The 13,107-nt window shown below is 43.3% G+C and overlaps 1 non-coding gene across 1 annotated transcript; it reads left to right on the forward strand.

Moving 5' to 3' along the window:
* The first annotated feature begins 10,865 nt into the window (after positions 1-10,865).
* Positions 10,866-10,948, forward strand: TRNAL-CAG (transfer RNA leucine (anticodon CAG)). The gene has a single exon. It is a non-coding gene; the product is annotated as a tRNA-Leu (tRNA).
* The last annotated feature ends 2,159 nt before the right edge of the window (positions 10,949-13,107 follow it).

Consider the following 13,107-nt stretch of genomic DNA (forward strand, 5'->3'; position numbering starts at 1 on the left):
TTGCACTGGAATAGTAAACTGTGCGTGAATAGTGAATTTAGAGAGGATTAGGAGAGCTGGTGAAGCAAAGGTGTCAAGCTGGTGCAAAGGAGATAGTTTTGTTTCGCACACATTGTTTTCTCTCCTCTCTGCAGACTGACCTTTGTGACTTTGATAGCCAATAAAAACCTTCTTTGATTTATTAATCACAAGGGTTGTGAATCAGGCTGGAGAGGTGACAAGCAGCAGCAATTGCAACTGCTGCGGACTGCTAATAGATGCTAGTCGCTGTTTAAAGCAGGTGGTTTAAAAGTAGTATTTTGGAGTGTTTTTTTTTGTACATGCGCATTTGTTGAGCATCTCAAAATTGAAGGCAGTACACTAATTATATTAAAATAACTTATTGAGTTTTTCTAATTATTGGTGATAAATACCAGGAACTCGGCAGTGGAGAAGACAGTGAGACAGTACTAGAGGACGTGTCATTACTGTCAGTGTGCTTAGTGACGTACATTTTCTGAGTGGCACTGAGGCCTTGAGGAGCAGAGGCGATGAAGGACTTTGAATTGGAGGAGGTGGGTTTTGAGGGACTTTTAGAAAGAGCAAAGGCACATTTCACATTTTCATTACACTCGTGAAAATTATGAAATTCAATTCGCATTACACAGAATTTCACGACTGGAGATTTTTGCAATTTTTTCCCGCTGAGAACTGGTTCAAATAGAACCTTGACAGTACCTCGTGTGATTTTTGAATGCGAGGTTCCATCGTGTTCCAATTTCACATGAAGTTCTGCAAAGTGTCACTTAATTTCAAGTTATTCTCCAAATATTTAATGCAAAATAGTTTGCAATTTCATGCAGATCTGAGGAGACAATGTATGTTCAATAAATGGGAATGACAGTGGAAAGATGTCAGAAAAACACATTACATGATTCACTAGATGGCCCAGGGAGAACTTAGTGCCATGGACATCGATTATCAAAATACCCGAGGTAACAGAAGTGACATCACACACCTTTGAGCCTCGATATCGCAAACTTCTGAGCAGGTTCATTTTTGTTGCTCAGGTCAGGATCTATGTGAAGGGCAAGTGTTCCTGCTCCTGCCTTCATGATTCTCGAGACCCTGGGTGAGAAGGGCTGTGAAGTGGTACTAGAGGTGTGTAGAAGGTGCCAAACCTGGACTCTGCAATGTTTGGTGGTGAGCAGTGCTTTAAATGGAAGCAGAGAAATAATCCAGAGAGCCTGTTAGCTACGAAGAAGTTGTGGTCCCCCCATAAGTGCCCCATTACAAGTTCTTGTTAATTACGCGGGGAGAAAACAGGTTTGGAGCAAAAGATTCCATCGAATACCAACCCCTCCCACCCCATGAGCATTTGGGTGTCACAGTTAACCTTCCCCTATAAAATAATCGAAATACCCTGGAATTATTAGGTCCTTTTGTGCAGGTTTCCTGTGAGTTTAACACTGCCGCTTACTGCTACCTGCTGCTATAAGGTAGCAAATGGCATTGGCGTGGCTGCTTCAGGTAAGGTGCGAAAGGTGGGGGCGGGGAGTGGGCTGACTGGGGCAGCGTGGTCTGCTCCTCCGGGGTGCCGTTCGGAGACAAAACATCGAACCTGCTTATTTTCTCGACGAGACGGCGGCCATGTCGTCTCGCTTGCTTAGAGGGCACTTGAAACATGCGGGGGCAGGGGTGGGGCAACGGACGAAGGTTGTTTTAGAGAGCCGGAGAAGCATCCGTCTAGTGATAAAAAATACACGGCGGGCAAGGGGCCAAAGAAACAAATGCTCTCCCCGGCCTGTCGAGAGATAAGTGTAATTGTTTCAGTTTTTAATAGGATCTCTGAAAGATACAGCACCCTGTTTATGATGTTTTGCAGCAAGTATCTGGCTGTAATGCCTCCCATGTCAAACCTTGAAAGCAAGACTATAAGTTTGCCGCTTACTACTACCTGCTGCTAGAAGGTAGCAAATGGCAGTAGGGTGGCTGCTTCAGGTAAGGTGCGAAAGGTGGGGGTGGGGAGTGGGCTGGCTCACCAGCAAGAAATATTCCTTAGTCTGACAGAGCGCGCGGCATTGTTTCAACTAAGGGCTCGGAGCAAGAAAGTCAGGAGGAATTGTGATTCCGAGCAGGCAACTCTCTGCAGCAAAATTAGTTATTCATCTCCATTCTTCGGCACGGAAATGAGACAACAGAGCAGAGACAAACTGTACTGAGAGGAATCTCAAAAGCTGCACACCCAGTGACACTGTTCAAAACCGAACATATTCCAGCAACATTACAAGCATTGGCCGCGCGGCTGTAAAAGTAATGCCGCACGGCCGCGAAATGAAATAATAAAAAAATATGGTTATGCAAGCACACGGGCGAGGCTTGCTGGTTGGGGTTATACATCTAAGCGCAGACTAAGGGGCAGTGAGTAACGAGAAGGGAGGGGGGAATGACAGCAACAAAGGAGCCCGCGAAAGTGAAAGTGATCGTGATTACGATCGCTACAGAGGAAAGACACATGGCGCTGCGCGCGTGCATGTTCACGTGCACTGTAGCTTTAGGCCACGGCAGCACTTTGAAAAAGCCCAGATATAACATGTCTCTTCGAGCCTTTGGCTCACGAGACCTAAAAAGGGGGGTACCTAAGCACACGCAGAAGTAATTTTTGCAAATATTAATGCGTTAATTAAAACATGTAATACAACAAGTGAGTCTCCGTTTCTTTCTTCAGTTTAATATTCAAGTTTTCATAGTGAGTTTGTAGTCTTCACAGTAGTTCCCAAGCCAACACGTGTTTCGTCGCCTCTAGTATTATTGTACATGCGACTTGTTCACGGCTAGGTACAAATCGATATAATAAGTTGACATTAGTTCAGCTGTTATCTCAAGATGTTTGCATACATTTGTTGATAATACAAACAAATGTGCTCCCAGGGTTGGTGATGAGTTTACGATTTCTCTACGTGGGAGGTGCTATCACAGGCTATGGTGTATAGCATGCACCGTGAGTTCAGGTGAGAACCATTATCTTTATATCAATAAGTGATCAACCAGAATCTTATAGCTCTAGCGTGAGGGCAAAATAATGTGAGATCTTCCATATGTGACTATTGTCCTTTCGTTGAGATAACAGCTGAACTAATGTCAACTTATTATATCGATTTGTACCTAGCCGTGAACAAGTCGCATGTACAATAATACTAGAGGCGACGAAACACGTGTTGGCTTGGGAACTACTGTGAAGACTACAAACTCACTATGAAAACTTGAATATTAAACTGAAGAAAGAAACGGAGACTCACTTGTTGTATTACATGTTTTAATTAACGCATTAATATTTGCAAAAATTACTTCTGCGTGTGCTTAGGTACCCCCCTTTTTTTGTTGACTTTTGTGGCTCTGGTCACAATCAATTTTGGGAGGCTAGTGGTTCTCCCTTACCCTTGAGCACCGCCTCTAATTGATTGCATCACTAATATTAGGTGTACTCACTACAAGCGCCTATTCTCTATTGCTAATACCACTGCCTAGTTTAAAACTGTATAACAGGATAGAAGGCTGCTGTATTGCACCATGAATTCTTTTGAGAGTATATTAAGCAGTAGAGCTAAGGAAGCAGATGACCTTTTCAACAGTAGGGACGACAATCCCTCGACCTCTTCAGCCAACCCAGGGGCTGCATCTCGACCAAATGAGGGCCTCAAAAGTAAATTCCAACGACTAGAAAGGCTAAGGAAAAATGAGGCTTCTAAATGGTGGGACGGAGCCACCCTAAGGCAATATATTAAGATAAAACAAATACCGAGGGGGCTCCGCTCCCAAATCCTACCCACATATGATGACCTAGATCCAGATCTATTAGCAGCGTGGGAACAAGAACTAACAGAGAATTCCAATAAATTAATGGGGATTTTAATCGAGAATTGTGACAGGAAAACTGCGAAACTACAGAAAGAGATAGAAACCCTAGAGACAGAGATTAAATCACTCAACCTTACAGAAGCTACCGAAAAAAACTTCAACATTCTGAATGACATCTTAAAATATCACATCTCTGAGATTAAAGCACGCAAAACCAAAAAACTCAAGAGAGATGAGGCAGACTACCGTAATGGTAGGATCTTCACCTTTGCCACCAAATACGATCACCTTGTATCCAAGGATGACCTTACTAAACCCAAAATGGCAACTTCTGTTAGCTCTAGTAACACCTCACTTGATACACCAGTAACAAGTGGATCAGAACAGGGTGACACTCGAACTGAACCCTCAGACTCAGAGAATCGTTTTTTACGAGAGGTGTTGCGCATCAAGAAAGGGAACAGGGAACAGACCAAACGCCCCCTAGCAAACGCAAAACCAGGAGAGGGAAAAGAGGAGGTAGAAAAAGAAGAGAAGTCAGGAATGAAAACAAGGTCCTGGAACAGGAAGAAATAGATACTGTAAGCATAATTAATCTATCAAACAAAACATTGACAAATGATGATGTAGCACTCCTCAAAAAAGGCCTTAATTTTTGTCCTAGAAGTCATGGGAATGTGGTGGATGTGAAAATAGATTTGTACAAATTCATTAGAAAAATGAAGATTAAAAAGCATTTCATGTTTAATAATGAAGTCAATAAAAGAAATACTGTCGATCGACAATCGTACCCATTGAGTGAGATAACGATTCAGGAGATCATTGATACTAGACTACTTCTCTCATTAACAGATTGTGAGGATGAAATTACAACTGCAGATATTGTCATGCGAGATCTGAATGTGTTAAGTGATGCACGAGTGGAGAGTGGTCTAAAAGAGAAGTCAAAATGGACACCTACTCTACAGAGTGGCAATAGTATTGATATTTTTTACAAACTTGTCACCAATGATCTGGACAAACATGATCTTAAGAAACATACACCACGCCTTAAGAACGATAACTTGACACATGGAGAGAGACGAGCACTCAAAGAATTAAGAACTGATGATAGTATTATCATAAAAGAGGCGGACAAGGGAGGCAACATCGTTATTATGTCTAATTCAGACTATGAGAACGAAATCCTCTCACAACTGGGAGACCAGGAGTGTTATGAACACATCACTGGTAATCCGATTTGGAAGCTTACAGACCACCTTAATAAACACCTTAAACAGTGGTATGGCATGGGTATTCTGGATGATGACGAGTATAGCTATTTACAAGTGAATAAACCTAGATTCCCGTGCATATATACACTCCCAAAAATCCATAAGAATCTACCATTCCCTCCGGGCAGACCAATAATTTCGGGGATAGAGGGTCCCACAGAAAGACTGTCGGAATACGTTGACATCTTCTTGAAACCATTGGTGTATAACCTTCCGTCATTCATACGAGATACCAAACACATCTTAGGTCTCTTGACGGACATCACATGGGGGCCTGACATGACACTTGTTACACTAGATGTTACAGCACTTTACACGAGCATCAAAAGAGAATGTGGACTAAAAGCCATTAGAAAAATCCTCAGCACTAGATCTGCCAGCACATGGGAACATACAGAGATGCTCATTACCATGATAGAACTCATCCTTGACAACAATGTTTTTCTTTTTAAAGACAAGTGGTACCGTCAGAAACAGGGAGTTGCTATGGGCTCCAGATTCTCTCCTTCGTACGCCAATCTGTTCATGGGCTGGTTTGAGGAGGAGTGGATCTGGGGCCTTCATGGATCGGAATGGACAGAGTTCATTCTTTTCTGGGGCAGGTATATTGACGACTGCCTGATGATTTGGACAGGAGACAATATTGAACTGATGAGATTTGTGGAACACCTAAATGATAACACATGGAACATCAAATTTACACATGAGCATAGTAAGGGGAAGGTGACATTTCTAGATACAGAACTGTATATTGAAAATAATCAGATCAATAGCAGATTGTATCGTAAAGAGACAGCTTGCAATGCAATACTGCATGCATCTAGCGCGCACCCCAAGCACCAGATTAATGCCATCCCCTATGGGGAATTTGTCAGAGCTAGACGCAATTGCAGTGCAGATTCGGACTTCACAAAATGTACTACAGAAATGACCAGACGCTTTAAGTCTAGAGGTTACAACATGAAAACCATTAAGAAAGCTGAGTCTAGGATCATGAGGATCAAAAGAGCAACGACCTTGAGGGATAACACCAGTAGAAAGAAAGAGGAGAACAAAGTCAGGTTCATTACCAATTTTGACAATCTCTCGGACACTCTGGTAAAGAGCTTGAACAGACACTGGCATATCCTCAAGAAAGACGAGACAATGACAGGGGTGATAGACGATAAACCTGAGATTACCTATAGAAAAGGGACTTGTCTCAGAAGTCTTCTTAGCCCAAGCTATCCCTCACCTCCGATCAACAAAAACTGGCTTTCCACATACATGGTGGGCTTCCACAGATGCGGGCATTGCTCAGCCTGTAAATGGGCATACAGCAAGAAATTGGAACATATGGGTCCTAATGACAGATGCTACAAGATTCTCACAAATATTAACTGCAACACCAGTTTTGTTGTTTACATCATCGAATGTAGATGTAACAGAAAATATGTGGGGAGCACGATACGTCCCTTACGTGTCAGGATAGGTGAACACATGAGGGCTGTCAAGCAGGGAGACCGCAGATACCCCATAGCTACGCACATTCTTGACTGTCAGTCTCAGGGCACACATAAAGACTTCGTATTCTATGGTATAGAACAAACAATGAGGAACCCCAGAGGGGGTAACAGAGAACTGACACTCCGCAGGAATGAAGCAGCCTGGATTCTGAAATTGCGTACGACTGATATAGGGATGAATGTCGATGATGAAATGCATTACTTCCTTGGTAAATGATAATGAAAATAAGGATATGATCGCATATGTCAACAGAGCGACGCATCATTACCTGTCATGTATACACAATTGTCCAGCTTATATGACAATTATGCAAGTCATGTATGTACTCTGTTTTATATGTATAAATGCAACTCTACATTGTTTTAAGATGTCACTCACCCTTGCACCCCAACTACGGATGAATATAAAAAAAAAATTTAAATCACCACCCTCCTTTCACAAGCGGTATGCATGATCTCCAAACATACATATTAACTCTCAACTGCCTAGATAGAGAAAAAAATCTCTCAAGACCTTTGTTTTCTCATTATTAGCAGTAAGCTTAGGTTCCTTTTTTAATTTTAACTGACTTAACCTGCAATATGACAACAAAACTATTGTCTGTCAGCTCTTATCCATTTTTTATGCTGACCATCTACGACGTAAAATCAATACTTTATACGTAACTGTCCTCACCGATTCTCACCGAGTATGCTCTCGGTGCTCACTCGACCTTACCCGTTCGAAGATGGCCGCCACTTCATAGTTTTGAGAGACCCCAATACGTTAGGGTCCTCACAAATAACCAATTTGTCTGGCGCCAGTATTTATGGATATTACCTGTGCACTATTGTTAAGCTCTCATTATAATATATATTTAATTAACCAGAATACGATAAACTTACACATAACTGACCGAACGCCTTGCGTAATTTCCCGGGATCTTTGTGCGCTTATAGACGCAACTTTTAATTTGTAATTAGCGAGGGGACTTTTTTGAATCACCTGGTACCCCACAATATATGGGGGGCATTATGCAAAGTAACAGCCTCAAAGATGGCACCCATTTTAACTAAGTTATGGCATTGACTACACATGACAGATGGTCACGTGACCTTCAATCACGAGTTATAAACAAACCGCGCGAACAGTACCGGCAACTCGAATTGGAGCCAGACGCGGTTGGGGGTACTTGCAGACTACGGACACTTTCTCCTCTACTCGGAGGTAAGAGAGATACCAAGAATGCTGAGGGAAAATATATATTTTCTCCGATCCACCGTCTCCTTCGTGGGGCTTTTGCTCACTACCTTTTAGAATAAGAGTTCCTCATTCGGAACCTTTCACCTTTTCTTGTTGATATTTAGATTGGCACCCTTCACGAATATTGAGGACCGCAACGATTGGAATACGCCTTCCTAACTAGGACTGGGCCCCCCCCGTCGATTGACTGTATGACCCGGAATTATCGTCATACATAAAGTATGTTCTTTTCGGCATATTGCCCGCAATGAGCATAATTACAGCGTTACTTTTATGTTCCACCTCTTGGTCACTAACTAATACTTGTACAATTTTCTCCTCTGTACCCCCTCTCTACAGTGATTATTTAAAATACAGTGTTCAGGTCAGTTTTTTCCACACGGAATTATCAACACCAATACTTAGATATTCTCACATCACTCTATAACTAGACACTCACCCACGCACCACTTTTACAGATCTGCATCCTGCATACCGCATGACTCACTGAGTTTTTCAGCACACAACGAAAGGACAATAGTCACATATGGAAGATCTCACATTATTTTGCCCTCACGCTAGAGCTATAAGATTCTGGTTGATCACTTATTGATATAAAGATAATGGTTCTCACCTGAACTCACGGTGCATGCTATACACCATAGCCTGTGATAGCACCTCCCACGTAGAGAAATCGTAAACTCATCACCAACCCTGGGAGCACATTTGTTTGTATTATCAACAAATGTATGCAAACATCTTGAGATAACAGCTGAACTAATGTCAACTTATTATATCGATTTGTACCTAGCCGTGAACAAGTCGCATGTACAATAATACTAGAGGCGACAAAACACGTGTTGGCTTGGGAACTACTGTGAAGACTACAAACTCACTATGAAAACTTGAATATTAAACTGAAGAAAGAAACGGAGACTCACTTGTTGTATTACATGTTTTAATTAACGCATTAATATTTGCAAAAATTACTTCTGCGTGTGCTTAGGTACCCCCCTTTTTTTGTTGACTTTTGTGGCTCTGGTCACAATCAATTTTGGGAGGCTAGTGGTTCTCCCTTACCCTTGAGCACCGCCTCTAATTGATTGCATCACTAATATTAGGTGTACTCACTACAAGCGCCTATTCTCTATTGCTAATACCACTGCCTAGTTTAAAACCATTGCCAATGCTTGTTTATCTTGGGTGTAGGGTCCAGCGCGCCCTGGCCTCCTCTCGGCGCTTTAATACAAAGATGTTCAACGCCAGCATCACATTCTCGTTGGCACTTCGGATGAATCGAAGAGAGGGCATGTTTTGATGCCACGTCAGTTTGTCATTTGTTCTGTATCTGTGTCAGATTGGACACATATACAGCATATACATTTCAATTCATTTAACTCCTATATTGAATACAATTCAGGATTTTTAGACAATGCAGTGTTACGAACATCAAATTCATTGGTAGTGAACACCATTCTCTGCAGCCATTAATAGCAGAATACTTTACTACCGCCAGTATATTGAAGTGACCTGCCAGCAGCCTTTCACAAATGCTTTCTTGTCTGAACATTTTCTTTATCTCGCCTTTGAATTCTGCGAAAGACAGTCTTTAATTTTGGCAGAAAGTGTCTGGAACCGGGGACCTTTCGCGCGTGCAGCGAACGTGGGGGCATATCAGCAACACCCGGCGATTATTATTGCTCAGCGCTCTTAGCGTGAGGATAATTATCGCCGGGTAACGTGGATTTTTATCGCTGAGATAGCGTGCTATTAGCAACGCTTATCTCAAAAGCGATAAAAATCCTCACGCTAACTGCCTAACGTGAGATTATCGCTGGAAACATAATAATAATCATAATAATAACGCAATAATCTCACAAACTTAGCCATTATTTCCACCCTCCATAGGATATCATGGCTAAGTCAGTCCTGAAGCAGGCGTAAGGAGAGTAGCGATAACAGGGGTTATCGCTACTTTTCCTGACGCTATGCTTCATGGCGTGGGGCTTGATGATAGGAGAAATGTCTCCTGTCATGTTAGGTCAGGAACGTGGGCGTTAGGAATCCCCACGCTAAAGCAAGGTTTTACGCGTTAGCGTGGCCTTGCTAATTAAGCGGCGATAATTTTTTATGATATCCTATGGAAGGTGGATATCATGGCTAAGTATGTGAGTCCCTATCAACAAGCTAACGCCACATTGCGTGAGATTATCGCTGGGTTTCCAGCGATAATCTCACGTTAGGCAGTTAGCGTGAGGATTTTTATCGCTGAGGAGATAAGCGTTGCTAATTGCACGCTATCTCAGCGATAAAAATCCACGTTACCCGGCGATAATTATCCTCACGCTAAGAGCGCTGAGCGATAATTATCGCCGGGTGTTGCTAATATGCCCCATTGTTTCCTATTGCGGTGAACATCCACCTCCAAATCCAACGGAGTGAAGACCGCAGAGCGGCGGTGGGGCTCAGTCAGCTAGACTTCGAAGAGTCACGAGTTATAGAACTCTTTAGAGCTCTTTTCACCATATTTGTTTGAAATCGGCAACATTGTGAAACTTTCAAACCCGGTTCTTCGTCTTGTGTGTTTTTTAGTCAGTTCGAAAAACATGAAACCCCGAAAATGGAGGCAGTGAATGTTTGCAGGGGCTGTGGGGATTAACCCCACCCAACGCACCCCACAACTGTGCAGCACTGAACCCCGCTCTACCGTGTCTGCTGCAGTGACTCAACTTTTCAATAACGCTGCCAAGAAATTTTTTTTTCCTCACAGAATCAAGACATTTACACACACTATCGAGAATGTTGGGTGTGGGGTAGTGAATTATGGAGCTGTGTCCAGTGAGGACCCGAGCCTGCAGTGTAGAAGCTCTTGGTATCCAGGCTCAGGAGTCATCCTTAGAAACATCTCTGAACCCCACCAGCTCCCTGGACAGGAAGTCTTTTTAAGTGCAAAGACAGAAATCCCAACACTACAATGCACTCGGTCATTAGATCAGCTGGAACCACGCCCCGTGCACTGCTGTGTATGTCAGGATGGCCGAGCGGTCTAAGGCGCTGCGTTCAGGTCGCAGTCTCCTCTGGAGGCGTGGGTTCGAATCCCACTTCTGACATCTCCTTTTGTGTCATGCATTTTTGGACTTGAATTCAGTGTATTTTTTCAAGCGCCCTTATCTCAGACAATGCATGCCATACTTCCGTAAATTGGCGCTAAATTCTATTTTCCGTTGCTTCTACTGATCGCCAGCAGGTGGCTCTTGAATCAATAAATCCCAGAATCATCTTCAGATCGCCTACAAGAGGGACTGAGATCAAGCCTAGCTATCTATAGTGCAGTAGGTTCAGTGGCACCAGGGTGCACTGCGTTCCAATTGTAGCCGTGTTTTACTTCCATGTTCATGGGATGGGTGGGGGGGGACTCATTACCTTTCCTTGGATTAGGAAACCCTTTCTACGACTCTGGCTCAAATATTGATATAAGCCGCCCTTAAATGTGGCACTTTAATGTCAGGGGGAGGGGGGAGGGGGGGGTACAGCCGTCTACATACAATCCTCACCGCAGGATGTGCCACACATGGGGCTCCTGAATGTTTATTAGTTCACCTCACCCGTGGTGCTCAGCAGCTTTTAGAGTGGGGGTGCCAGTGTCATTAGTGCTCTGCGGAGGCCTCAGTGGAGGGGGGGAGGGGGCTGCTATTAGCGCTCCGAGGCAGGGCCTTGAGTGGGATAAAAGAAGTGTGGGGTAGGGGGGCTCCAAAAGGGCTGTGACCTATGGTATTAAGAGTGTGGCCTAAACACAAACTATATTTCTGTGATTCCCACAGTGTGCCCAATGACTGGCTTTTTTTTCTCAGAGCTTTGTTATTGAATCCAGAAATATAACACAAAAATTGAAGTACATGTGAAGCCACTCAGGACTATTGTCTTTGCCAGTGGCTGTAAGATAAACGAGTTACAACAATAGTTTTGCAGTAAAGAATATTGAATGGTTCAATTCTGAAATTGTGAGGCTGTGACATAACCATTACTGAGGCCAGAGGAAGGGGAGGTGGTCTTCAGAGGGTCTCGATCGCTCCAGATATGTTCACTCTGTGTCAGAGGTGTCCACCCCTTTTAATCCCCACATCGCCTCCATCCACATATGACCCACACCTCATCTTTCTTCTTCTGCACCCTCTTCTCGCTCTCTCCTGAATGCTCTTCTTCGCATCTCCTTGTTTTCACCACTCCCCAAACACAAGGCATCCACTCACGTGTAAGAACTACGGGCCATATTATCAAAGAACGGCGATAACATTATCGCCGCTTTATTTATTGGAGAATTCCAATACAAGCCCATGTTCTGGTGTCAACATGGGCTTCTATTGGAATTCTCTGCGGCATATTATCAAGCCCATTATCGCCGCTTTAGCGGTAGTTTCCTGCCGCTAAAGCGGCGATAATGTTATCGCCGTTCCTTGATAATATGGCCCTACATTTCTTTAACTTATTTATTTATTTGCATTTTCTTTATTTCTAAAGCGCAACACTTATCCCCACAGGAATTTCACTTCGCTGAGTCCTCGTCTCACCTAACCACTGAGAGATGACTCTGGATAAGATACATCGTATCATCCATTAGCCCAGAAAAAGACAGGTTTTCAATTTCTTCTTAAACCTGGCATTACCTCTGCCTTGTCAATGTTTCGGCAACTGTGTTCCTCCATCACACACATTTGCACAGAATAACAATTGCAACCGGAATACAAGACAATTCTTCTGTGTGCTTGGCAGAGAGGCCAAGGAATGGATGATCATGTACCCTGAACACCTTTTTAACCCACTGACAGGCACTGTGAAAAACAGGCACTGCCTTCAGACTCCACTAAAGAGCACTTGTCCATGGCCTGTTATAAACACCTGGAGGCGGCCCGGTTCAAAGTGTGCACTGCACAGGAGTAGGGCGCTGCACGGAAAAAGTACAGAGACTCAACATCCTGGAAATAGCAAACACTCCTAGGAAATGCAGAATTAAGTAAAGCATGTAAACTATAAACAAGAACTAAACCACTGTTGAGGACTACCTTAACGTTTCCTATGCTCATTGTTCAGATATCGTTCAAAAGTTAAGGATATGAACGTAGAGGCTGTAGGGACATTTTACAAGGTCCGTTATCAATTATTACCAGGAATGAGACCCAAAGGGACCCGGCCCACTTAAAGCCCTCCTCCGAGGCTGTCTCAGTGTAGAGTGAGCCCTGTTATTAGTTCTCTGAGGCTGTCTCAGTGTAGT

The sequence above is a fragment of the Triturus cristatus genome, chromosome 4_1 (assembly GCF_964204655.1).
Source record: "Triturus cristatus chromosome 4_1, aTriCri1.1, whole genome shotgun sequence".
Lineage (NCBI taxonomy): Eukaryota > Metazoa > Chordata > Amphibia > Caudata > Salamandridae > Triturus > Triturus cristatus.